The sequence below is a fragment of the Lutjanus erythropterus genome, chromosome 22 (genome assembly GCF_056507025.1).
Source record: "Lutjanus erythropterus isolate fLutEry1 chromosome 22, fLutEry1.hap2, whole genome shotgun sequence".
Classification (NCBI taxonomy): domain Eukaryota; kingdom Metazoa; phylum Chordata; class Actinopteri; order Lutjaniformes; family Lutjanidae; genus Lutjanus; species Lutjanus erythropterus.
In genome coordinates this window covers 3,578,506-3,604,801 of record NC_139338.1, presented here as the reverse complement: position 1 = coordinate 3,604,801, position 26,296 = coordinate 3,578,506, and the positions used below count along the sequence as shown (strand labels likewise).

The 26,296-nt window shown below is 40.8% G+C and overlaps 4 non-coding genes and 1 pseudogene across 4 annotated transcripts; 1 reads left to right on the top strand and 4 right to left on the bottom strand.

Moving 5' to 3' along the window:
- Window positions 1-1,428: 1,428 nt before the first annotated feature.
- Window positions 1,429-26,296, top strand: part of LOC146306479 (uncharacterized) — a 35,040-nt pseudogene continuing 10,172 nt past the window's right edge.
- trnak-cuu (transfer RNA lysine (anticodon CUU)) lies at window positions 21,926-21,998 on the bottom strand. The gene has a single exon. It is a non-coding gene; the product is annotated as a tRNA-Lys (tRNA).
- On the bottom strand, window positions 22,676-22,748 carry trnak-cuu (transfer RNA lysine (anticodon CUU)). Its single transcript has one exon. It is a non-coding gene; the product is annotated as a tRNA-Lys (tRNA).
- On the bottom strand, window positions 24,851-24,961 carry trnal-caa (transfer RNA leucine (anticodon CAA)). The gene is made up of 2 exons: window positions 24,924-24,961; window positions 24,851-24,896 (listed from the first exon to the last, which is right to left on the bottom strand). It is a non-coding gene; the product is annotated as a tRNA-Leu (tRNA).
- trnak-cuu (transfer RNA lysine (anticodon CUU)) lies at window positions 25,355-25,427 on the bottom strand. Its single transcript has one exon. It is a non-coding gene; the product is annotated as a tRNA-Lys (tRNA).

Genomic DNA, 26,296 nt, shown 5'->3' with positions numbered 1-26,296 from the left:
ACCCACTCACTCACTCCCACTCCTCCTCAACCCCTTCCTCCAGAAACACAACGCATCACCAAACAGTATTTCAAAGTTTTCCAGGCCATACACCACCAGTTTATTATCAATAAAGCGGTCGCTAAGGGCCACTTTCCACCGGGTATGCTGCGACAGGCGATAAACTGACTGATTTTATTAAATCGGCAGCCCCCACCATGGACACACACCGCAAGGTGCAAGAAAACACCAATACATGGATGCGAGAGAACATGCTCATTTTACAGGAGCATTACAGCTCTCTTCTCTCCTCCCTCACACAGATTCCACGTGATCCGTTAGCCTTACAAATAGCTACCAACTGGGCTAAAAAACGTTACAATACCAAACTTAGCCCTGACACCATCCACACTGTACGTCATACCTTAGGTTTTCCCCCAGCTGGACCCCCTCCCCTCCCCAACTTCCTACAGCACACTCCTTCAGTCCCTCACACCACAACCACCAGAACCGGACCTGTTCTACCGACCATTCCTGAGGACAGGGAACCGGACCATTTCCCTCCCCTCCCCAAATCCCAGGCCCCCCACAAACTATCCCTGTATCTGGGCCCCTATCACTCCCTGATGGAGAAGATCACGGAGCACCAGCCACCCCCTTCCACTATCGCCTCCACTCCCTCTCTCTCCCTCCCTCCCATTATAAACAATTGCCCTCAATCCCAGCCCTCCACGCCTGGGTCTGCCTCCACCGGTAAACTTGCCCCCATCCCGGCGCCACATAGGAGGACACCTCTCCATCAGCGCAGTACCCCGACCAACTCCACGTTACAGAATCCACCTGCGATCCTCGGGGGGACACCGGATCCCTCCACTGGAGTGGAGTGGTTCCCCCTGCCCCCATACCCTATTTACACCCGGGCCACCCCTGCTTCCACTCAGGCTGCATCCAATGCCCTACCTGTCCCCCCCCCCCATCCAGGGAGTGAGGCAGCCCACCCCCCCCCTCCCTCCTCCTCCGCCTCCTCCCTCCACCTCTACTCCACTGCCTCAAAGAGCACGCCGCCAACCACATAACACGAACATTCCATCACACAAAACCATATCATCCTCCATATCCACAACCATTTCACCCATATTACCCATCCCGACACACCAGCTTTATGATCCGGACACAGTGGCTCCTCCCACCCCTCCACAGCATATTCTGGCTCCCATTACATCTGTAACTTCTCAACAGAACAACAATGACTGTATGCCTACATCCCCGCCTGCGGCACGGGAGGTCGGGGTTCAAATCCACAATCCCCCCACCAAAATACCGCCACTTAACACTCCTCCCTTTGATTCCATCCCACTCCAATCCACATTTTGTCCGTCCAATGTTGCGGTTCAGATTTCAGAAATGATTTCTCCCTTTTCTCCTACCACAGAAAACTCCGGTAACACGATGGACGGTGACGGCGGACGGGCCTCCGAAAGCAATAAAGACTTCGATAAGCTCATTACCTTCCCTAACCAAGAAAAAAAGAATCCCCATTTTAAACAGGGCACCAAAAATATGATGAAAGGGAACAACAAGGTCAATCTGACCAACACCGTTTCCCATTCTGAGCCCTTTAATTCTACCACCACGGAGGGCCCTCAGCCCCACCCCACCAGCCCCCCAACTACATCCCCCAGTATTCTCCCGACCCACTCTTTCACTCCATCCCCGCGGAACAGACTCACCTCCACACAGCATACACCTCCTTTCTCCGTTACTTACAAACCCACTTATCATCTCACCCGCCCCCACCGGAAAATACAAGATTGGAATACCTGTCCCCGCAAGTCCATCCTGATTTTAGGAGACTCAAATATCAATAGAATTCCTCCACACACAAATTCAAACATTCAACTCGACAGCTACCCAGGCGCTACTTTTTATCACTTTCTTAAAATCCTGGAAAAAACTCCTGTCAATCTCAACACAAAAATACTGGTATTATCCGTTGACATCAATAATAAGGATCAAGACGCAAAACTCACTTCCATCAAACAGTTGAAGGCTCTCTACAAGCAGGCTCGTACCATTTTTCCGAATACAGACATTTATTTTCCGATTATGAATGTCTCTCCACACCTCACAGTCACACAACAGTCGAACTTAAAACTCATAAACAACACCATTGCTACTCACTTTCCCTTTTTGGCCGAAATACCGCATGATACTTTCAGTACAGAACCGGACCATATTCACTGGACCCCCGCTACAGCGCATGCAATTTTCTCTTACTGGTGCCAACAACTAAATTTACCAATCCCTATAAAGCCAACCCAGCCACACACACCCCCCCTCATCCCAGAATCCACAATTAGTCGCCTTGCAATTCAACCCTCACTCCAACGTTCTTAACCTCTCCACCCTTTTCACCTTATCCCCAGCTCAAACCGAACTTCTGGAAAAAGGACTCCCCACAAATGGGGACCACTGGCTAGTAGGCCCGTGCTACTAATTCGTGCTTGAATTTGTACCCTAACCCTAACCCTAACCAAGTGTCTTTTGTCTCTAAACTAACCTGGTTCTTAAATACAGTGTTGTCATATTACAAAAGACAATTAGTTGAACGAAATTTCAATTCTAGATGCGACCTGGTGACCTCCTGGATTGCTGATTCCTTGTCGTCCTGATTGCTTGACAGCTTCACAGTGATGACAAAACGCCACCTTGCCAAGAAATAATCACAGTACAAAACCTCATGTAAAACTATACTACGTTGTTTATTTACAGTTCTGTCAGTGTGCAGATTACCCAAGATTTGCATATAAACAAATGTACAGAACACTGTGTTTCAGTGACACACAAAACTCCTATCATAGCTAATGATTGCACAACACAACATTATGCAATAGACTGTCTTTGTGGGCGAGACGATCATCTGGCTGCTGTGTCGTCCTCGTGGGGGCTGACCGGAGGCGTCAACACGCAGCTAATAGAGGCCTGTTATCAACCTGCTGAGGAAGCAGCTGTCTGTCTATCTGTCTGTGTGTCTCCCGGCAGTGCTGTGAAACATGATGATTAATAAGACGAGTCAATTACCTCCAGCAGGACATGAAATCACGTCCACGCCCAGAGTCACTTCCCAAATGAAGGGGATTTTTTTTTGTTGTTGTTGTTGAAGCAAAGAACAAGCTCACAGGCCCACTGACTGCTGCTCTACTCCAACCCAATGTAAAGATGAAATCCTCACCACTGTCAAGTGTCACGCCTTCTTGTTCTGTCTTTCTTGTAATGACAGTGTGTTTCAGTTTATCTAAAAGGCTCTGTAAAGGTTTCACAAGTGTCTCTGCTGACAGGGAGCCATGTAAACTCTCACAGACACAACGTGAAAATCACTCCAACTCTCAGAAATACAGCTAATGAGCTCATTCTTTTCACACCTCTCTGCTTCACACACCTTCAGCATAACACCTAGCTTTGTACCACATGTCCTCCTTAGAAACAAGTCATTAAAGGTATCATCTGCGACATATTCATTAAAAAAAAATACAATGTACAGCCTCATATTACATAATTGCTTTCAGTCATTTATAACACACCAGGAGCGTGCAGTGTCTGTATCTGCAAAGACACAGCTCTCTACCTGCATTTCCTTGTTATTTATCATTATTTTGCTGTCCTCAGGACGTTTCATCAACTCAACATGATGGTATTTGACGTCCTCATATGCTTACGAATAGCTTGTACAAATCCTATCCTATTGACGATGGACACACAAGTCCAACTCACTGTACTCTACAAAAGAGCATTTTTCACCATATATGTCTGCCATAGTCAATATTTTGCTAATTAGCATAAACTGAAAAACATATATGAGAACTGAGATAAATTTCTATTTTAAATGAACAAAGCTGGTCAAAACACATGGCCACTATCAGCCAAAATGATGCTCTTGAGCAATCCTGATCAAACTGACTGGAGACATCCTGCACTGTCTCCTCAACATACACACTGAGTTTAGTTCAAATCTGACAAAAGGATGACAAATGGCAGAACTATTGAAGTCATTACTGAAATGCTGCAGGCTTTGTGATGATGAAACAAGTGTGTGATTTTGATTTGTCTCTCTAAACTAGCTGATGTAATTCTGTCACATCTGAAACCTGCTAGTTGCTGCTTGCACCTTTAATTTTTGCCAATTGTTAAGCACAAACGGGCTTGAACCCGCAAACTGCTATACTTTAGTTGTGATTTTGTAAAATTAGATTTCTGGATATTATATTATATTATATAATGTTATGCTCATGAATAAAAGAAATCCCTTTATGCTTGTCTTTATTGTTACTTTTTTAAACAAACAACATTAATTTAAATTTGGAGAGGGGCATAGGGTCTGATGCTGACCCACCTTCGACCCCTGATTTGATCAGCAGTGAACCCCCTGCAGCTGCCCTATCTACACATACCTGTAAGGGTTGTTTCAATCTGATTAGATTAGAGATGCAACAAATAGAATTTCAATTTCAATTTATTTTAAAAATAACAAAAAATGTTTATCTGTCTGTTGTGGCCAATACAACATAATAATCTATAATATTAATCTTACTTAATAAAATACATACACTGATAAGTTTACTTTTCTAATACAACATCCATAGGGCCTTCCATGCCTAAAATAAGGGCTACATTAAAGGGACAGTTCACCCCAAAACTAAGAATACTTATTTTCACTCCGGCCTGTAGTGATATTTATCCATTTAGATAGTTTTTCTGTGGATTACACAGTATTGGAGATATCGGCTGTAGAGATGTCTGCCTTCTCTCCAGTATAATGGGACTCAGTTTGGGGTTCTGAAGGCACCAAAAAAAAAAAAAAAAGGCATCAAAAATCATGGCATGCAGGAACTGTACTTTGGATTTTGGGGTGAACTATCCCTTTAATTATTGCAAACATTTTTAATGACTGTAGTTAAGTTTTTTAATAAGTAGAGTAATTAATACACCTTATCTCAATTTTGGCAAGCATGTAAAGGCTACAAAACCCATTAGAATGAAATGCATACTTTAATAGTAATTAGTGGTTTAACTTGACTCAAGTGTTCAGAACAGCAGCTGTTCTTTTACAATAAACTGGCTAACAGCTCTGTAGCATCATCCATCCTGTCCTCTGTCCTCCTAATGCTGCTGATGTGAAGAGACTAACAGACTGCAGGCCGAGACAAGGGGCTGGTTGCTCTTGGTTAATTAGGCTCAGCCATTACTTATAATTACAGCTTGTTTTTAACTTCTTCATAACAATTACATACCAAAAAGTGGCAAAAATACCCATTGAGAAACAGTGTTTTAAGTGCACAATCAAAGTTCTCCATTAGCAGCCATAATTTTGGGCTAAAATTCTATTATCTTAACAATAACATCTATTTCATTTTCTTCCTTAGCAGCCAATAATATACAGGCCTGTTGCCTCCAGAAGCTGCAAAAACTAGCAAAGTCCAAAAATAAAACCAGAGAATCAAACACCAGGACAGATCGCTAGAACACCACTAGAAGGCAAAGCGCACAAGGTAACAAAGACAACCTGGCAGGAGGCATGAGAAACAGGTGAGTATATATGCACAGGGATGACTGTGGGGATAATCAGGGGCAGTGAGTAACTGGCAGCAGGTGTGGCTGATGAAGTGTGGGAAAACACAGGAAACTGCAATAACAAGTCAGGTGACTACTTCACAACAAAAACAGGAAATATTCCGGACAAAATCCAGAATGTTACAGGCATATTAAAGAAAAGAAGCCCTGATTTAAAAAAATGTTTCAAAGATGCTGTGCATTTATGCTGCTGCTTCTCTATCTTTAGTTTTGACTCTGAGGACAGTAAGCAGGCCTGTCCAAAACTATCTAAAGTAGCACCGGATCAGATTTGTATTTTGGACCAATACTATATCTTATAAACCAGCTTTAGCATTTTAAAGCCAATTGTTTGATATACAGGAAGCCAGTGTAAAGACCTGAGAACTGAAGTGATGTGATCGACTGTCCTGGTCTTAGTGAGGATCTGAATCATCTGCAGATGTCTGATGGACTGAGAGATCTGCACAGACAGCCGAGTCTTATCGAGGGTGAATGCACTGACAAGTTTAGTCCCAGCAGTGATCTGGTCAGTGAACTCCATGTGAAGAGAGGGTGACAGGAGACGAGGGTGACCTGGACAGGGTTAGGGAAGGTGAAGAAGGTGAATCCTCACAGGTGGTAGTTGACATGTGGGGTGAGGACTCTCTCTCTCTGTCTTGTCTCTGATGTCTCATATTTTAAACTCTCTCCAGAAGGAGACCGAGGTGGCTCTCTTTCAAGGTTTCTGGCATGTTGTGTTTGTTTTCATTCCTCTTGTCCTTGGCAGAGGGAACAGATGGGTGACGCAGGAAGTAAAACAGTAACCCATTTTACTTGCTTCATTCGTCCTTTCATTTTCCAGGGAAATCTATTCTTACGCTTTGCACCAAGAGACTTCCAGATACCCCTTTTCAACTAACAAGATCCTAGTGCTAGTTCAGTGCTGGTGCTAAGGAGTTTGGAGTTGGTTCAACTTAAAAACCATCTCAAAACTGTCTCGCTTTTCCACAGGCTAGAAAGGCAAGTCATTACATAACTGTAGACACCTTCAGTTTTTTTGCAATACTAACTTCAAGTACTTCACACTCCAACACAGTAGTTGGAAGTAATGCACCATATTACTGGATGGCACTCACACAGTAAAAAAGAAGAAAAAGAAGCACAACAACTTCTAACTACTTTTTAACTTATGCTACTGCCCACTAAAGGAATGATTACATCTACAGTCACCAACAGATTGATCACACTGATGTGGACTCGACACATACAGTGCAAATACAAATACAATCATGTCTAGCTCAGGTCCACTTCAGCAAGATCAATGTGAGACGGAATTGTTCATTTAGCAGATATGTAGTAGTTATTATTCTTTAAGTGTAATCCCATATTGTCAGATGTTTATGCTAATTCCATATTCTATTGCAATAATTCAATATTTTCATTCCATTCATGCCACATTTTATGATTATATTTCCATAGTCTTTGTTGGCATTCGTGTAATAACCTTGCAAATGATAAGAATAAACTAGTGTCTTTTGGCTAATGCAGGGAACTACTGCAAAACAAAATAGCAAAACTTACATTGTTAAAAGCCTAAAATTTGTTATTTTCTCATTTTTCATCAACAAAGAGTGGTTTTACCATGTCAGTGACCTTTCCATTTGATCCCTGGTATCATATTATATGAAAAAGTGGTTTTGTTTGTCTTTGTGTGTTGTCTTGTTCAGAGTAGGGCTGGATGATTTTGAAAAAAATATTTGGACTGATATTGCAATTGCACTAAGGTTTTTTTTTATATAAATAATCATCATTCATGTGGGTAAATGACTAACTGCCTAAATGCAAATAATAAAACCACTAGAACAGCCTGTAAGTTCAGAAAATTACATGACTTTACTGTAATGCAGCCTTTAAAACCAGAAAAAGACGACACTTGCTGTATCATGATATAACAAAATACAAAATCTATCATGATATCTAGTCTTATATCATGATACAATATAAACTTCATATATTGCTCAGCTCTGTTGTATGGGAACCTGTTTCTTCTATGATGAGTGGTTCCCAAACATCATCAGAATCACCGCAGGAGGAAGAGCGGGGGAGAAATAAAGGGTGAAACAAAGTTGAATGAAATTATTTATGTAGGGGAAAAAACTTTTTCATCTTCTGAAAGGGGTTTTTAGGAGCCAAAATGTAATGTTGTTGTGTGTTGTTCATTCTTCAATGTTAATCTTTGGTTTAAAAAAGTGAGTAATGAATGATTTAAATTAAGTTATAAACAGTTAACAATAACGTTAATATAAATTAATTGATTTAGGAGGAAATAAAAGGCACATTTACAGCTGTTTTCAGGTCAGACATACAATATTATAACAAGTTATTCATTTAAAATGCTACTAGATTGTTTAAAATGGATAAAAACGTAAGTTATGTGATATTTGTAATGGATGGGAGCTAATAACAGTTTGGTGTTTTCAAGTTGCAGCGCACCTTTAATTACTGTAATTGAGGCTCGGGTCAGAGGTTAACCTGGGGTCACTCAGTCAGGCAGGACAGTTTTCTGACCTGTCGCTGTTTATTTTTGTGACAAATGCTTGATGGATTTTTGTGTTTTTTTGAAGTAAACTGTGGATTTTTTTTCATTAATGTGGATTACCAGGAAGGGAATAGTTAAGAGCGTCAAGCTGTGGAAACCTTCAGGGGGGGAGCCAAAAAAACGTTTGGGGATCACACTACTAGACTATTAGCAAGTGCCTGTGGCTAACATTGTACCATCAAGTGCCTGCAAACACAGCAACATCCCATCAGAGCTGTGTTTCTGACCACCTGTTGAAGGCGAGTCTCATTCCCAGGTGTCTTAGCTCTCCATCATCCCCATGTGGTGGATATACAATCTTTCTTTGATGACCACGACTGATCTACATGTTCCGCCATGTTCTGTTGAGCTGTGTGAGGGACTACTGCTGAATACAACCAACAGAGAAACTCCCATCATAATGTGCATATCATAGGGCTGATATTACATCATACTCTGCTGGGTCCCTGCTTGTCATTTGATGCGTCGTCTTCTGGTTTAACAAAGTAAGCTTTAATGTGGAGAGGCAGACAGACAGACGGAGGCAGAGCGTGAGCCTCCCCCAACCATTCTGAGGCTGCATTGTCTTCACTCACACATCGCCTACTGATATTTTTAATGAGGGCATTGAGGGAATTTGGCTCGTCAGTTCATTATACCTTTTTTTTTTATAGAATGTTTGCTTTGTTATGGAAACTTCCCCCCGCTCCGCTGGGATTAGCTTTTTAAGCTAATGAGCCCAAAACAAGCGACTTTGAAAAGAACAGACAGAAATGCAGCTTGCCTGCAGCGGCCTCTCGCCTCCGCTGCCAAGACAAGAATACGCTGTTATTAGCTGCTGTCTCACACACACGCATACACACACACACTCATTTTCTTTTCTATTGCAGAAATGTGTCACACACACACACACACACTTGCAAACAAAATCACACAGCAATCTTTTCCTATTCATTGAGCTTTCAAAGAGGCAGGCAGCAGATCATTGAGTAGGTTCAGGGGGGTCAGGACGAGTGTGTCTCTATTCATGTGAGTGATGTAACACACTGCTCAGCTTTATCTCACACTCACACACCAGCCACAGTTGCAAAAACCTTTGATGCTTCCTGGGATCATAATTTTTTTTTTTCAGGGGTATTATTTCACAGGAGAACACGCCCGGCGTCATGAACTGACGTCTCAATCACTGCCAGCTGCGCGTGTGTCAGCATGAACACATCACTGCGTCTTACTGCCAATCTACAGGGAAACAGAGGAGAGAAGAAGAGATATGAGGCTGAGTGCAGGGCTGTTAATCTTTGATTGTATGGAGAGGAGGATTCAAGGAAACATAAAACACTTTAAAACAGTCAGAGGTGTGTGGAAGACCATTTCTCCTAATGGTAAATCACAATTGTGAGATGAAACTGTATGACTTTTTAATTTGTTTTTTATCTCATAATTTTGACTTTTTCATTTCACAACTGAACTTTTTAGCTCAGAATTATGATTTTTCTCTAATAATTCAGACTTTTCAGCTCATAATTACTATTTATTTAAATATCATAATTTCAACTTTTTATCTCATTTGTGATTTTTTATCTCATAATTTTGACTGTTTATCTCAGAACTTTTGATTTCATAACTGTGACTTTTTATTGGAATATTTTTTTACTTTTTGTCATTTAAAACAAAATCACTTATTCACTTCTTTCATTACTTCATAATTTACTTTTTATTCCATAATTCCAAGTTTTTATCTGACAACTGACTTTTTAAAACTTAATTTTTTAGCAATTTAAACTTTTTATCTCACACGTAGACTTTTTTTAATTTCACAATTATGCCTTCTACTCATAAATTAAACTTTTTAGCTCAAAATTGTACTTTTTTCTGATAATTTGTGCTTTTTTCTCGAAATTAAATTATGTATATATATTGTCAACCCTGTCATCTCATGATTGTGACTTTTTATCATAACTTTGACTTTTTTTTTTCTTTTTTTTAAAGATTACTTTTGGGGGTTTTGCCTTTAGTGTGACAGGGACAGCTGAAGAGATGTCAGTAAAGGGGACAATTTTGACTTTTTAATCTCAAAATTTCAACTTTTTATCTCACAATTATGATATTTCATCTTATAATTTCCAGTTTAGGTTCATAATTGAGATATTTTGATATCATAATTTATTATTTTCATCTCATAATTGTTTATTTTATCACATATTTTTTCGATTTTCTATGTCATAATGGACTTAATCTCATAATTTAGACTTTTTACCCATAACTGATGTTTTATCACATAATTTCATTTTTTTTTAATTTCATAACTGTGACTTACTGTTGGGCTTTTTTTTCTTTTACTGGTGGAAATGGGTTTCCATAGAGGCACAGGAAAATACGTGTGTGTGTGTGTGTGTGTGTGTGTTGATGACTGATGTTCCTCCTCCTCCTCTCTCCCTACTTCTCTCTCCACCCCATCTTGTCTGATCTGTTTTATAACCCTACATGGTCTCCCCTCACTCCGCTGCAGCGCTCCAGCTCTCTCATCTATACTGCATGCTCTGGTAAAACGGTAAACTGCACTGTAAAATACACTGTAAAATACACTGTAAAACACTGGGTGTTATGGCAGCTCTTCAATAGTGGATGAGTTCAGTTCACCACATTGACCATCCACACTGACTGGACATCTGTGTGAATAAAAGAAGATGTACCAGTCCTGTTCCATGGACATCTTGCTTGAGTTTGGCTGCAAACCAAAAGAGAAAAAGCCTTCCAGATATTGCAAGTAATTTCTATTTAATAAACAATTTTCCATTTCAAGATGTGAGATTTGAACTGAGTGAAGGTAGAAGAAAGAAAGGCCTCTTACATCTGTCCAGATTAACGTTTTGTCCTCTCTTGGAAGTACTTCATCAGCAGGAGGATGGCAATCTGGTGGTTGTTCATTTCTGTGCTTTCACACTCCAGCTCAAGTAGCAGAAGCTGGAAGTCTTTGTTCCATTTAAGCTTCTTGTTTTGGAAAAAAAAAAGGTCAGGGTCTTCCTGCCCTTGTTAAGGAAAGCTTCATAGAGGCGCATATTGATATCAGTGTTGGTAAGCATGTGGAAATGATTGCAGAGACCTGTTTTTGTGAAAAGATTGTAAGGACTTTCCTTCATGACGTTCAGTTAATCGACTAATTGTTATTATAAAAAATATTAAAATTTGCTTAAGCCAAATGATACCAAATGCATTTCCCCCCTTATTCAAAGCTTTATTTCCCAAGCAATGTGTTTTCTCACAGCATCAAACATCCTAAGAAACTTAGAAATACATAAAAGCCTGCATATTAAACACTTCTACTTGAATATCAAAAAATATGTGCAGCACAGTCATAAAACTCACTGATGTATTTCTGATCTTGGTTTGACTGATTACATTTTACTTGGTTGAATTCTTAAATTAAATCAAGGAAAGCTTCAGTACATTCAGGAGTTCAAGTACTACTAGCAGTGCAATAAACTGGTCAAATCAGCTCATCAGTTCATCAGTTCATGTAAACATAATCCTGTTATTTCAAATCAGTTAGTTGAACAACACCAACATTATCATACTCAGCACAACGACATTCAAGCATTCAGATAAATACGCTTTAGTGATCACTAGTAGTGCACCTTTAAACCTGATGGTAATTTGATGGGAATAAGTGCAATGTTCATTCAAATCCTCTCCATTTTCCACAGGAATATTGCAATTAACATTGCTCACCATAGTTCAGCAACAAGTCTGTTTTTGTGAGCTGTACCAGCACGGATTGTGGCCTAGTTGGATGTGCAGTTACGGTTTCTATGGTACTGAATCATCAGCCGCATGGCTTGTTAGGATTAGCATAGCTTGTCTGGCTTTGTTGGAAGTGTGTTTCACTCACAAGTTCCTTGGATGCAAGGGATTAGGTCCAGTTTCCAAGTCTGTGGTTTAAGAGGAGTTCAGTGGAATGTTGGCGTCCTGCTCCCACAGGTGGCTCAGCGTGGAATGAACAGAGAGGATGTTGGGCCTCAAAAAGTAAGGAGGGCGGGTTCATAGAGCCAGCTTGCTATTGGCTCAGGTGTTTTGATTGACATGTGTTATGTCCAATAGCGCTGACACCAGAGGTTGCGCTAGACTTTTTCATTGTCTGTCATTTTGACTGACAGGGTCATAAAAATCCCGTCATAATCTATTTTTACCTGTCACTTTAATTTTTAAAATGGTAATAATTACATATTCAATAGCATTTAATTTTGATTCATTTTTAATTAATATTCAGTCCAAACAAGCTGAACAGAGAATCCACACCGTACCTCTTTTATCAACACCATCATCCTTATTGGTCTTTTTGAGGAAACTTCAGCTGCTGACACTCAGCTGCTGTGACACCAGGTATGTTCGAGATGATCCAGGCCTGCCCAGAATTGATCAGCGGTGATCGCCGCATAGTGCATGCCGGTTAGATTTGTGTCCAACTTGATCCCGACTTGCACATGTAGGCAACCATAACCTCACGAAATCGAGGCGGCCGCAGCTGCTCTCCACCGACTGCAAACGCCTGGCTGTCACCTGATTGACAAGCTGACAGGCTCGGATTGGCTCATAATTTTGACAACAAACACCATGTGTTGTATAAAATACTAATTTTCTGTGTAATTGTAATATTTAATGCTGGACATATCAGTCTTCTGTTGTGCAATGAAGTTTTAATCTGTCAGCAAGCAGATATTTAGTGTCTGATAATAATAAGGGTTATATATATATATATATGACTTATCAAAAGAACAGTTTAGTGCTTTACAAGGCAGATAAAAGAACAGATGTTACATGTGTCAAAAGGAGGATCTCTTCTATTTTAACTTCAATCAACAATCAAGAACGCACTTTATTTCTTCAGCTATGATCATGATCTGCAGACTACAGGTAACCTACAGGTGATCTAACAGGATGTTTGTGTCTCTTCCTCTAGTCTCTCGTAAGTCTGTTGAAAACTGTCCGACTTGACTGCAGCTTTTTGTCTCCACCTCCTGCTGTGGCCGCCTGATCTTGTCTACTCTCCAGGCGAGGCGCAGTTCATCTCGAACGAACCTAATAGCTAATTAATATGCTCACTCGCCACCAAGTGGTCAGGGGTGTGAATTGCAACCTGTCAAAATGACAGATGACCTTCAGATTTTTCCGTCACCATTTTAAAAACCGGTCAACGACGGAAAATATTCGGTTAACGCGACCCCTGGCTGACACCATGGCTTCACTAGGGGGACAACCAGTACTATGTCTGACTGACCCATTATTTTAATTGGGATTCACCCCTCTATACCAAAGCTAAATTAGAATTCCTTCCCCAGCCTTGTCAGCAAAGGTTCCAAGGTACTTCAATACAATTGCTCTGGCAACGTCTGTGCAGGCAGCATTGTTGGGGTTTGAGCAATGCACTTGAACTGCTTCAATGGCAGCTCTTACTATTCTTCTATCTTCAAGGTGAAACCAAATGACATCTTTCCATAACCTGTAACAATCGGGCTGGCATCTCGTCCCGCGCAACTTCCAAGCTGCTGATCCAGGAGGACTTGTTTTGGTTTGAGGAAGGTGGCTGACATTGTGAAGAAAAGAAGGAATTTGAAAATCCTTCTGGCACGTGACCCTCTGAAGGACTTAAAGCCAGTTGCCCATCTGCTTCCACAAAGACAAGACAAGAATTCCACATGCACAGATGGAATATTCACACATTAATAAATTGCAAGATCAGAGTTAGAGAAACAGCACATTGCTCGGGGAAAATGATGTCTGAAAGTTTTTTTTCCATTAAAAACAGACTTTCAAAAATGAATTAACAGTCCTCTTCAAAAAAAAAAAAAGCCTTCTGCTTATGAATAAGATCGATAATATGCTCACACCATTTGTGTTTTTGGTTCTGTATTGGAGTGAGAAAAGGATTAATGTCATCAGTGCTGACATACACAAAGTCATCTCTCTCTCAGACACCAATAATGTCTTTCAGGTGCGTCCCCGGTATTTCATCTTCCAGTTCAGGTAGTGTGTTGTTAATTTCCCACTGTAGGTTTTCAGCATCTGTGTCTTTTGTGGTTTTTAAAAAGCACATTGAATCTTGATGTACTGGCAGAAGGTAGCAATCACACAAACTGTCCTCCTGAACAGGCATGATATTTTCTACAGAATTTCATCATTCATGAAAACGAGTCCTCTGCTGCACTTTGTCCCTTTGTAGACATCTGCTGATACCTCAGACATTGTTTCTTTTGCAAAGCCAACTGCCCTTACAGCCTCTTGAATGTCACCACAATAAAGCTGTTCATCACATTCACTGGCTTCACCAACAGCTTGGGGCCCATTTCACAGGGACTACATGCAACGTAAGCTGCACCTTAAGGTCTCCCTTAAGCTTACGGGCTGTTTCCCAGAGTCTCCTTCGTCACTAAGATATACCTTCTGAAAGGTTTACCTCTAGAAGTGCGGTCTGAACCAATCATAAGCTGTCCCTTAGTGATGCACTCTGTTCATCCTTCTCTTTGTGTACTTATTGTTCACTTAAACAGCCTGACAGCACAGGACACGCAACTTCACTCTTTGAGGTTCACAGCAGGGTGAACAAAACTGTTGCACACATGGCACCACACTCATACCTGTCCCCCCTAAACAATGACAGGTAGGAACTAATTAGACAAGAGGGACATAAAGAAGAAACTTAAATACTACAGATGTAAATGTTAAATTAAAATACTAGTTAAAATGCTGTAAATGATAATGAAATAATTATCGTATATAACACCATTTATTTATAATAGTAAACTTTATTATAAAACTTGCAGAATTATGTGAAATTATTATACTGAAATATATCATATACACAGTAAACTGCACAGCTGCTCGTGGGGTGTAATCCAAGTGTCCGTAAGCCGCAACATTAAAATTTGACCCAAAAAGACGCCATACTGTAGCCTCTCAGACTGGAGCAGCATGCATGTTAGTGAGCAAGTCGTGAACACTGTAGTGAAGTAAATAGTGATCTCTCAGCTTCAGTAAATAGCTGGGGAAGACGGTGCACATATTCTTCAGTGATTGTTTTCTGGTAACCAACCTGATTGTGGTTGATTTTGGGAGGACAGATGAGCTCCAACACAACTGCCAAACTTTTCTATCAATTAGACTCTTTATTCTACTGCCAGCCAACAATGGTAACAGAGTTACCATGCGGGCAGAGCCACAAAACCTTTGCCCATCAGCCTCAGCCACACAAGGTTTGTTTAGGCTATCACTCCCTGAGCATTTAAATTGAATGGATCTACTGTATTTAGTCACATGTTAAATGTTTCTCTTGTTTCACTAGATGATCAAAATACAATGCAAAGTCACAGGACACAACTCCTTCAAAGAGGACATGGCCCAAACATGGAGGGAGCCCAGTACAAACACAAAAGTGTTTCACTGAATTGAAAGGAGAGACAAACTTGACTCACTGTGCTACATCTTGGCCAGTGGTGGACAGCTGGTGATGGTGGACATTCTATCTGTGATCTTTGTCTGTTGTTTTTGGGCCAAACTTTAGAGGGGTCTTCTGAGAATCACTTCTATTAATCAAGTAATCAGGAGTGAGACTTTGAAATTTTATTTGCAGTGTTCTGTTCTAAAAGTTTTCCTTTCAAGTTGTCACAGACGTCTGTTGTTCTAGAGGTATGGACATGTTGAAATCCCTCAGTAATGTTCTGTACACTGCTAATGGCAACTGCATTTTAGGATGGACTCAATCATCACATAAAAATGGTTTTTGCTCCTTACATTCCTCCTTCATGATTATCTGGTGTTGCCCATCCTCACCTAAAAAAATGTGCATGAAAGTGAAAAGTGAAAACAGCTCAATCAGACTGATATGTCTGTTGATTGTTAGGTGCTGCCCCCTAGTGAACTATTAAGTATGACAGAAGAAGTATAAGGAGTGAGAAAGTCCACATTTGGAAGAGGAGGTGGATGGCTGAAACAAGCTCCGGACTTTCACCCGGAAGACCGAGAATCGAATCCTGTGTGGAGCAAAAAGTAAACATTAAATTTGAATTGAGTTTTGAGTTACTTAAAATTTAGTTATAGACATGACATCCATTGCGCAAATGATGTCACTTCCTTCAGTGACATACAAAATGTAGTTATAGTAGTCTAAACCACAATCTTTTTTCTAAACCTAACAAAGTATTTTTATTGCCTAAACTGAACCACTGTTTTTGTACCTAAACCTCACCAAACTACAAAAGTAGTGCAAACTATGTGTTTCACATGGGTTATAGCTGTCATGACATACGAAACATAATCATTCCTAACCCTAACCAGGTTTTACCGTTTTACAACATAAACCACGTGTGTAATGTCACATGGGTTATGTCACATGACCCACATAACATAGTCCAGTAAGCCTGTCACTGCCAGTACTCTTCAATGGTAATATGTGTCGTTCTGGGAGTAATTGACATTTGACATTCAATCTTTTGACAATAAAGTGTTTAGATATGACAGTGTGATACCACTTATACTTTCTGATGGACTTGAACAGTGGCTGTAAATGCTTTCTTGAAATATGTATGACAAAGGATTTTCTGCCTCAGAAATATTTGGAACAGTTAACATAGGGCAGCAAACTTTCTTTCCATCTCTAATGTGAATTCTTAAGAGAAGACATAGAGCTGAGATATTATCTGCCACAAAGGAACATCCTTCAACTTTGAAAGGGTACAACTGAACTGAGTTTGTTTTGTAATCTGTGGCTTAAAATGTTTGTGGTTCCTGTGCAAGCGGGATCTAAATGCCACAAAATCTGGAGGAAGCAGGGCATTCCTCATTTCCACATGCAAACCTGTGGTTTGTTATGTGCTGATGTGCTTTTTTCATGTGATTACTGAATAGCTGTAATTTTTATGTAGAAAGGCTATATGGTGAGTTTGCAGGTTGTAAATTGACATAATCATGCCCTGGTGGCTCAGCAAGCGATGAGGGACCATGTGCTCCTTGTGAGCTACTGGGTGGGGGCTTCAGGTCCAGCTTCTACCATTTCTTGGATGTTCAAATCCACAGATATGCAAAAAATCTCATGAGATTGATCATTTTAACCCCAACTATGATCTTTCCTCTAACCCTATGCCATGCCCTACACCAAAACTTATATCAGATGAAAACATGCATTCATTTGAACAAAGGAAAATAATAATTATCAAAGCAAAAACAGTAGGGTCCTCGCACAAAGGTTGGTGCTTTGGTCCTAATTATCTTCACTTCCAGCAGTTTGCCTGCAACCACAGTAGCACTACTGCTGTTGTGTAAACAGCAGGATACTGCCAATTTCCAATAGACTGTTAGTCACTGTAAATGACTTGAAACATCATAGAAATACCCACAATGCAATTGATATTATAGTGGTGAGCTGTAAAAGATCATGGTATTTTATTGGGCATTTTGCTGTAACTGTAGAAATTACAGCAACGTCTAGCAGTGCAGGACAGGAGAGCACTTTTTGTTTTGTTTTGCTTTAGTTGTTTATTTATTTATTTGTTTTTTATCTTGCACCTCCCTGGAGCTACAAATATTTTTCCTCGAGCCTCCCTGAGTGACGGGGGAAAATGGATGACCCTCCTCCTGTCATAAATAACCACAGTTTACACCAAGGGTTGGTAGTATTGGAGAAAATATACAGCAGAAGCAAACTCCAGCTCTGAAACAAAGACTAACTTAGTCCAGCCAATGCATCAAGCGAACAGCACAGAGGGAGTAAGATTTACTAGACATGAATTCACCTGCATTCATCATTCACCTGTGCACAAAAACACAGTCAAAGTTGATGGATAATGGACAGTTTTCCATTTTTAATGTGAAGCTGTCAACCATATTATTTGCAGAATATTTCCTGGTGTGCATGTGTGTTTAGATAACTGCATATATTGTTTTATGTATTCTATTCTATTCATTTTCTACAACCCCAATTCCAAACATGTTACGACACTGTGTAACATGTAAATGAAAACAAAATGCAATGAAATAAACTTGCAATAAACTTTTTTTTAAAAAATATAACACTATCTGACTTTGACGCCTGTCCAGGAAAATGTTCGCTGTGATACAAAACAACAACATTTGTGAACTGAGGACACTCATTTTCTAAGTTTTGAAAGTGAAATTCTTTCTCATTCTTGCTTGATATATGACTTGAGATGCTCAGCAGTCTGGGATCTCTGTTGTTGTATTTTGTGCTTCATAATGCACCACACATTTTCAATGGGAGACAGGTCTGGACTGCAGGCAGCTCAGTCTAGTACCTGAACTCTTTTACTATGAAGCCACACTGTGCACAATGTGTCCTGACATTGTCCTGCTGAAATAAGCAGGGGCGTCTCTGAAAAAGACGTCTGGATGGCAGCATATGTTCCTCTAAAACCTATATGTACCTCTCAGCATTAAATGTCCTATCACAGATGTGACAGTTACCCATAATGCCATGAATACTAACACACTGCCAGACCATCATAGATGCTGGCTTTTGAAGTTAGTGCTGGATGGTCCTTTTCCTCTTCAGCCCAGAGGATACATCATCTGTTGGACTATTTACCCAGCATGCTTTTTTTTCCCACAAAGTGGTAAACCTCACCCCATCCATGCATGTGAACAACTGAGCCTTTTGAGGATGCCCCTTTAATATCCAATCACAGTACTATAAACTGTTACCCATTGACCAGTGGTGTTTGGCAGTGAAAAATGGTTGGATGACCAGAGCTGGAGATGGCAGAGGGATAGCAGGCTGAACACAGGCAGGCAGGGAGATGAGCATGGTCAGAAAGCATGGGGGAAAAAACACAATTTACTCAGAGTCAACACAAGGAAAACAGACTGCTGAGAAAGGCTTGAGGCCTGCACTCTTATGCATATAGTAAGACTGAATGAACCAGCACTTGATGTGTGGAAACCAGGGCTGATAAACTGGAGGACTAGCGAGGTGCAGGTGAGCAGGGTGGAAGTGGTGATGAGATGATTGCTGCCAGGTGAGGATGGAGCGGAGATGTTAGGAGACTGGAGAAGAAACACCACACCCACAAGACAAAGAGACAGGAGACACAGGGGGAGAGGGAAAACAGAGGGAAACATTGGGAGATAACAGGAAGCACTGCCATGGCCATGACAAATACCTGGTGGCCCCCACAGTCACAGGGGATTGAAAATTGCAATGCATAGTAATATAAGACATTTTTAATCAGCTAAGTGAAATAGTTTGTTGTATAAAGAAAAACCATTCAACTTGATGGAAAGATGATATTGAAAGATGTTTCTTGCTACTGCAATAACTGAGAGAATGTTAATTTAAAAAACGCTGTGTGAACTGCAGCAGCAGTGACAGCTTTCAGATTAGCTGTGGAGCAGCAGGCATGGCAACAAAAGAGTGTGCACAGCACTGACAGCTAAAGTACACCACTGTAATGACAAAGGATCATATGTCATGTGCACTGAACTTGGGAGAGATATTTGACAGTAGTCTTTCGCTTGAAAATCAGTTGATCAGGGGGGTTTAATCACGCCTCCTCCAAGAGGACCTTTTGCAAAATTGAATCATTTTTACGTGTCTCAGATTGTGTGGAAGAAGTCCACCCTTTTATCTCTTCCCCTATAGACTACTGCAGTTCCCTCGGACATAAGTTTGTTGCTTGTCTCCAGCTTATCCAAAACACTGGAGCCTGGATCTTTGCAAATACTAGGGAGATAGAACAAATCACACCCATCCACTCACCAGCTCTGTGTGTGTTCTAGAATTGATTAGAGATCCTGCTGATAACTTTCAAGGTGTGCATAGTCAGACTCACAGTTACATTTTATACATGTTGGTCTCTCAGTCCAGTAGCATTTGTCAACCCTGTAGACTGCAGTCATGCTGTTGCTGACTTGCAAATAAAATGCTTTTGTAATGTTTTTTGCTAATATACTCCTTTTTGGGGGGCCTAATCTGGCTGATTGTACACAATAAAATTCAAGGGCAGAAGTGTATTCCAATATCTACATCACTGACAGGTAAAAGTCATGTTTGGCTCCTTGGAAATAAGAGATATTCGATCATATGAGGGGAAATTCATAGTTGTAACTGTATCAAATATTAGAAACTGAGAGTCAGACTTCACTGATAATCCAAGGACATTGAAGAGTTTGTATAGTTTGGTGTGGAAACAGCAGATTGAAGCGACTGGTCTCATCAGGTTAATCGACTGTGAGTGGGGGAACATAATCTCATTTAGAGATATGCTAAAGTAGGGAGAGCCTTAGACTACAGATCAATATCAACACCTATAGATGTAATTAGACTGTGGAATGTGTAAGTCTGTGTGGTGTAGAATTGAAATTTCATGCATATGCGTGTGCATGCACAGTAGTGCATATGCTTGCATGTAAGCAATAGTGGAAGACCCTCTTATGTCTTTGAGCTGTGAACGATCTAATAAGTGGCAGCAGTTCTTGCTGCATCATTTTGTAGTATTATACAAACAATAATCAGCAACTGAAGTAAAATATACAGTTTCTTACAAGACTGTTGAGAAACATGTCCCAATTCAGACAGTTGTTTTTTTCCAATAAGGAAAATCTAAACATTTACGAAGAACATGATTGGAACATATTACTGCTACTATAACTAAACACTGCTCATGGTCATAGACTCAGATTTTATTTATTTACTGATCAAATGTTTGTCAGTGATGTCAATTGGTATGTCTTTGTATGAGAATGACTATTCTCATGTGCACACAAAGCAATGGACAAAAAGTCCATTGCAGTTACTCTGCATAGGCTGATATCCTGCAAACCATGGCAGTCTCTCCTCTTGCCTGGTCTTCCCTTGCCTTGTGCGTGTTGCCTTTTCAGGAAAGCATTCATCAATCTTAGTCTTAATGTACACTTTTTCAAGACAGACATTTCCTGACCAGGAATCAAAGCCGGGCTGTGGTGGTGACAGCACCCAAACCAAGAGACTATTAGTGACCTGCTGGTCTCAAAACAGACAACAATGGTTCAATAGTGCAATAACACCTATGTAGCCATAAGAAAGTCTTCTGAAAACACTGAGGCTTTCTCCAGCAAACTAGAAAACAATTTTAAATTTTGGAAAATTCTGCCTACATAAGAGGTTTCTCCAGCAGTTGTGGTAAAATACCTGAAGTTTGTGTAAAGATGTGTGGTTTCACTAAGATTAAGTACCTGAGACAGTCGTGAATGTTACTGCTGGTCGGGTTTAAACTCTGGCTCAATCCAAACAATCTTATCCTTCATGTACTGTGTTTAGCACGTGTCTTTAACCTTTTAGGAGAGCATTCATCAGTTGTCTTTACTGTACACTTTTTTTTCAAGGTGATTGTGGCTGATTAGCATCAGGTACTAAAATGTGCCATGGGAGAAAGGCACAAAAACCTTGTTGGGGAGTCACAAGTGCAAACCAGAGCAAAAAACAACATTCTCTGACTGTGAATTGAACTTGGGCTGCGAGACTGAGAACACCAAATCCTAGCTACTAGACCATCAGGAAAATGCTCGTAGCATGTTGGAGGTCACAAAAGTTGTTAAAATCTAGGGCCATTAGTGTCTGTGAAGATTCTCATTCAGGTCATAATGTTTGCAAAGGATTAGCATAGGCAACTGGACTTAGCATGACAACATTTCACCTCCCATCCAAGACTTCATTAGTGCTATCTGTCTAGTGGGGAGTTATGTTTCTGACCGCTTTGGGGTCAAGGCCATTGACCATTGAACCTTCTAAAACACCATCGCCCAACGTGGGGCTCGAACCCACGACCCTGAGATTAAGAGTCTCATGCTCTACCGACTGAGCTAGCCGGGCTGTGTAGGAAAGACATAGGGATCAGATTCTGGCGATGGATGCATCAAGTCTTCTGGACTGCAAATAGTTAGGATGGTTGAGGTTCAAATTTCTGGTTTGACTCTCCTCACACCCCACATTAAATCAAATAAATAAAGGGATCATTAACAGATTGAGAGGTATGTGACTCATGGACCTATGCATCGAACCGTTACAGTCATCTGTGTCAAGGCAATTGACAATTGAGCCCTCCAAAACACCATCACCTAAAATGGAGCTCGACCTCACAACCCTGATATTAAGAATGTCGTGCTCTACCAAGTAAGCTAGCCGAGCTATGGAAAAATAAGGGGACCTGGACCAAGTGTGAAGGCATAAAGTATGAACAGTATGTAAGGGTTATAAGGGCCTCCATCATCACAAAGGCTTAATGGAAACACTTTGTTCTCCAGCAGTTGTGGTAAAGTACCTGAAGTTTGTGGAGAGATCTCTGTGTGGTGTAATGGCTTTCACTAAGTACCTGCTACAGTTGTGAACGTTGCTGTCGATGGAGTTTGTAATCTGGGTCAATGTTTTTGACCTCTTTGGGGTCATTAACAGCTTGAGAGGTGTGTGACTAATGGATCTGCCTCTCCATCAAGTCAACTGTTAGTCACCTATGTAAAGACCATTGACCATTGAACCTTCTAAAACACCATCGCCCAACGTGGGGCTCGAACCCACGACCCTGAGATTAAGAGTCTCATGCTCTACCGACTGAGCTAGCCGGGCAGTGAAAGAAGAAGTTAGGGGTCAGATTTCAAGGATGAATCAACTGTTTTGGACTGCAAATAGGACGGTGGAGGTTTAAATTTCTGGGTTGACTCTCCTCATACCCCACATTAAATCATATAAATAAAAGGTTAATTAACAGCTTGATAGGTATGTGACTCGTGCACATTCAGATCTAGTGGCACCCTCATTTTTGGCACTTTGCCTTCAGAAAGTCTTCTGGAAAACATTAAGACTTTTCTCAACAGCGGATTGAGTTCAAACTGGGGTCCAGTTCACAGAAAGTTGGGCTTTCAGTAGCCTCTTTGTTCCACTTATTTTACTTTTCAGGAAATCATTCATCAATCAATTATCTTTATTGTACATTTACTCTTTTTCAAGGTGATTGTGGCTGATAAGCATCAGGTACAGAAATGTGCCATGAGACAAAGGCAGAGGAGCCCTCTTGGGAGATCACAAGGGCATTGTAGCGCTAAAAACACCATTGCCTGAATGTGAATCAAACTCGGGTCACAAAGGTGAGAGCACCAAATCCTTGTCACTAGTCTTCCTGGATCTAGAAGCACAAAGAGCAAGGAAAGAGAACTTAATCAACAAAATCAGAGCAAGTAAACATAATCAGACAGGCAAAACGCTCCGCTGCTGAAATGCTTCTGAAACGCTGCTGGTGTGAATTGAAGTCGCGTGCACGATGGAACAAAACTGAGGCGCAGCCGTGACGTGGCACAGTGGCGCCCGGTATAAATTACGGGTAACAAGTGTCCAAGAAGTCCAAGTGAAAGTGATTTAATAAGAGGGAAGAGTAGTCAAAAAAACCACCACCTAATGTTAGCTTTAATGACACAAACCTGAGATCATGAAGCTCCTGCTTCACTGACTGGCAACCAGAAGTCCTTTTGCTAGGGATAGGGATGCACAGATACCACTTTTTTTCCAGACTGAGTACAAGTATAAGTACTTACATTTGGGTACTTGCCGATACTGAGTACCATTATGATTACTTAATAATGTCATTACAGTTCTTACAATAACATGTTTTATTTTCATCAGATGTTTCTCGCTTAATAAATGTATCACATTGTTGTTGCTGTTTCCTGCTGCTAGTGTAATTTTAGTTACTGTACACATTACATATTTGGTTTATTTGTCGTAATTTACTTTACTAAGTTTGTATTCCTTATTAAGCTGTAGTTTACTGTGTACACGATATATGTCGGTATAATAATTACACAACATCATTATGGACTTAAAGAATTTAATTAACTGTTACAAATTGTGTTATATATGATAATTATGTCATTATCATTTACAGCACTTTAACTAGTATTTTAATAACACATTTACATTATGTGTAGTATTTAAGTTTCTTTGTCATGTCCCTCTTGTCTCAAAGCGAATTAGTTCCTACCTGCCATTGTTTAGGGGGGACAGGTATGAGTTTGGTGTCATGTGCAACAGTTTTGTTGACCCTGCTGTGAAGAGAAGTTGTGTGTACTGTGCTGTCAGGCCATTTTGATGAAGAATAACAGGAGAATAAAGAAAAGTACATCAAGAGAAGTTGTAGCAGCTTATTACCAAGAAAAGAGGGTTACAGACTGAGGCATTCAACTAGTTTACGCCCGCCAAGACTTATTGAACAGCGGCTGGCTGCAGTCTTAAGGTGCACTCTGTGCGTTTTTTTCAATTTTACATGGACTTAAATGGAATTTTATGGACAGTTGCCAAAGTCGCTGTGGTCATTGGTAGATGATGCTGAGGACAGCAAATCTCTCACTGATGACAGCACAACCAACCAAAAAAGAGAGTATCAGCAAACTCTTTGAACTCTGCATCATGTCGTTTGTGATGTGGTATCAGAACCCATGATCCTGAGATTAAGAGAGTCATGCTCTACCGATTGAGCTAGCTGGCTTTTGGAACAGAAAAGAATATGTCAGATTTTGGGGCTGCATTGACCCAGGATGGTGGAGATTCAAAATTCTGGGTCGATTCTCCTTCCTTGACATCAAAACCATATAGATAAAGGAGACTGTAATACCCTATCAAGCTATAGGTAGAATAGGTAATCAGGCTACAGGAATGATAATGGCTGATAAAATGTTTGTCAGGAGTGGGATTTGAACCCACGTCTCCATCTGGAGACCAGAAGTCTCTTTGCTAAGGAAGGAGATAGTCCTTGAGTCTGGCGCCTTAGACCACTCGGCCATCCTGACAACTGTGAACAAGTCCATTTATGAGACTGACTCGCAGCAATAAGGACAACACATGTCCTGGGTTAAGCTGACAGTGGCAGTCAACATTAGTCTTCCTGTGTCAATCTATCACACATACAAAAAATACAAAGTGCTTTAATGAGTGGCAAGAGCAGTACAAATGAAGTTTGCACAATCACAGTTCTTGAGTGTCACATCTAGATGATTACGCCATGGTGAGAACTGAAAGCCAGCAATCAATCTTTGTAAGAGCACTCTACATGATGTGATTCACAGATGTCTCGGGTTGAAGTGACATGGACAGAGTTAATATTTCTCAGCCTTTTTGTGTCCATTGGTCATGAGTCCAAAGGAGTTTGTGCTCCCAGTGGACAGAGCCCTCCAAGACACCATTGCCCAACGTGGGGCTCGAACCCATGACCCTGAGATTAAGAGTCTCATGCTCTACCGACTGAGCTAGCCGGGCTGTAGAAAGAAAAATTAGGGGTCAGATTTCAGGGATGAATCAACTCTTCTGGACTGCAAATACTCAAGATGGTGGAGGTTAAATTTTCTGGGTTGATTCTCCTCAGACCCCACATTCAATTATATAAATAAAGGGGTCACCAACAGCTTGAGAGGTATGTGACTTATGGACCCAACCCTCCATCAAGTGACGGTCAACTGAGTCAAGGCCTTTGACCGAAAGTCCATTGGGGTTTTCCCTGTGCACATTGGTATCCTGCCAACAAGACAAGTCTCAGCTCTTAGCTGTTCTTCTATTCACTGTTGTGCTCACTGGGTGGATGTTGCTGAAGTGTTGAGTTATGTGCAAGCATGTATAAGGCTGATAGCTGGCTTATAGCATGTAAATGCAATGCAACATCTTGTCTTTTGGCATTGACATCCCTCTTCCAAGCATTGGTGGTATCATGGTGAGCATAGCTGCTTTCCAAGCAGTTGACTTGGGTTCGATACCCAGCCAATGCATGGTGTTTAAGATGGCCTCTGTTATCACAAAAAATGGCAACAGAAAGGCAGCAGCAATCCAGCATGTGTGGTAAAGTAGCTGAAGTTTGTGGAGACAGCTTTGTTGGGTGTAATGGGCACCTGCTACAGTCACAGATGTTGCCACTGATGGGATCTGAAATCTGGAGTGATCTACATGATCTTATCCTTGACATATTGTGTTTGATACATGTCTTTAACGTTTCAGGAAAGCACTGACACTTTTCCAAGTTGACTGTGTCTGATTAACATTATGTACTGAAATGTGCCATGGGAGAAAGGCACAGAAACCTTCTTGGGAAGTGCATCCTAGTCCTAAAAACACCATTCCCTGTCTGGGAACCAAAC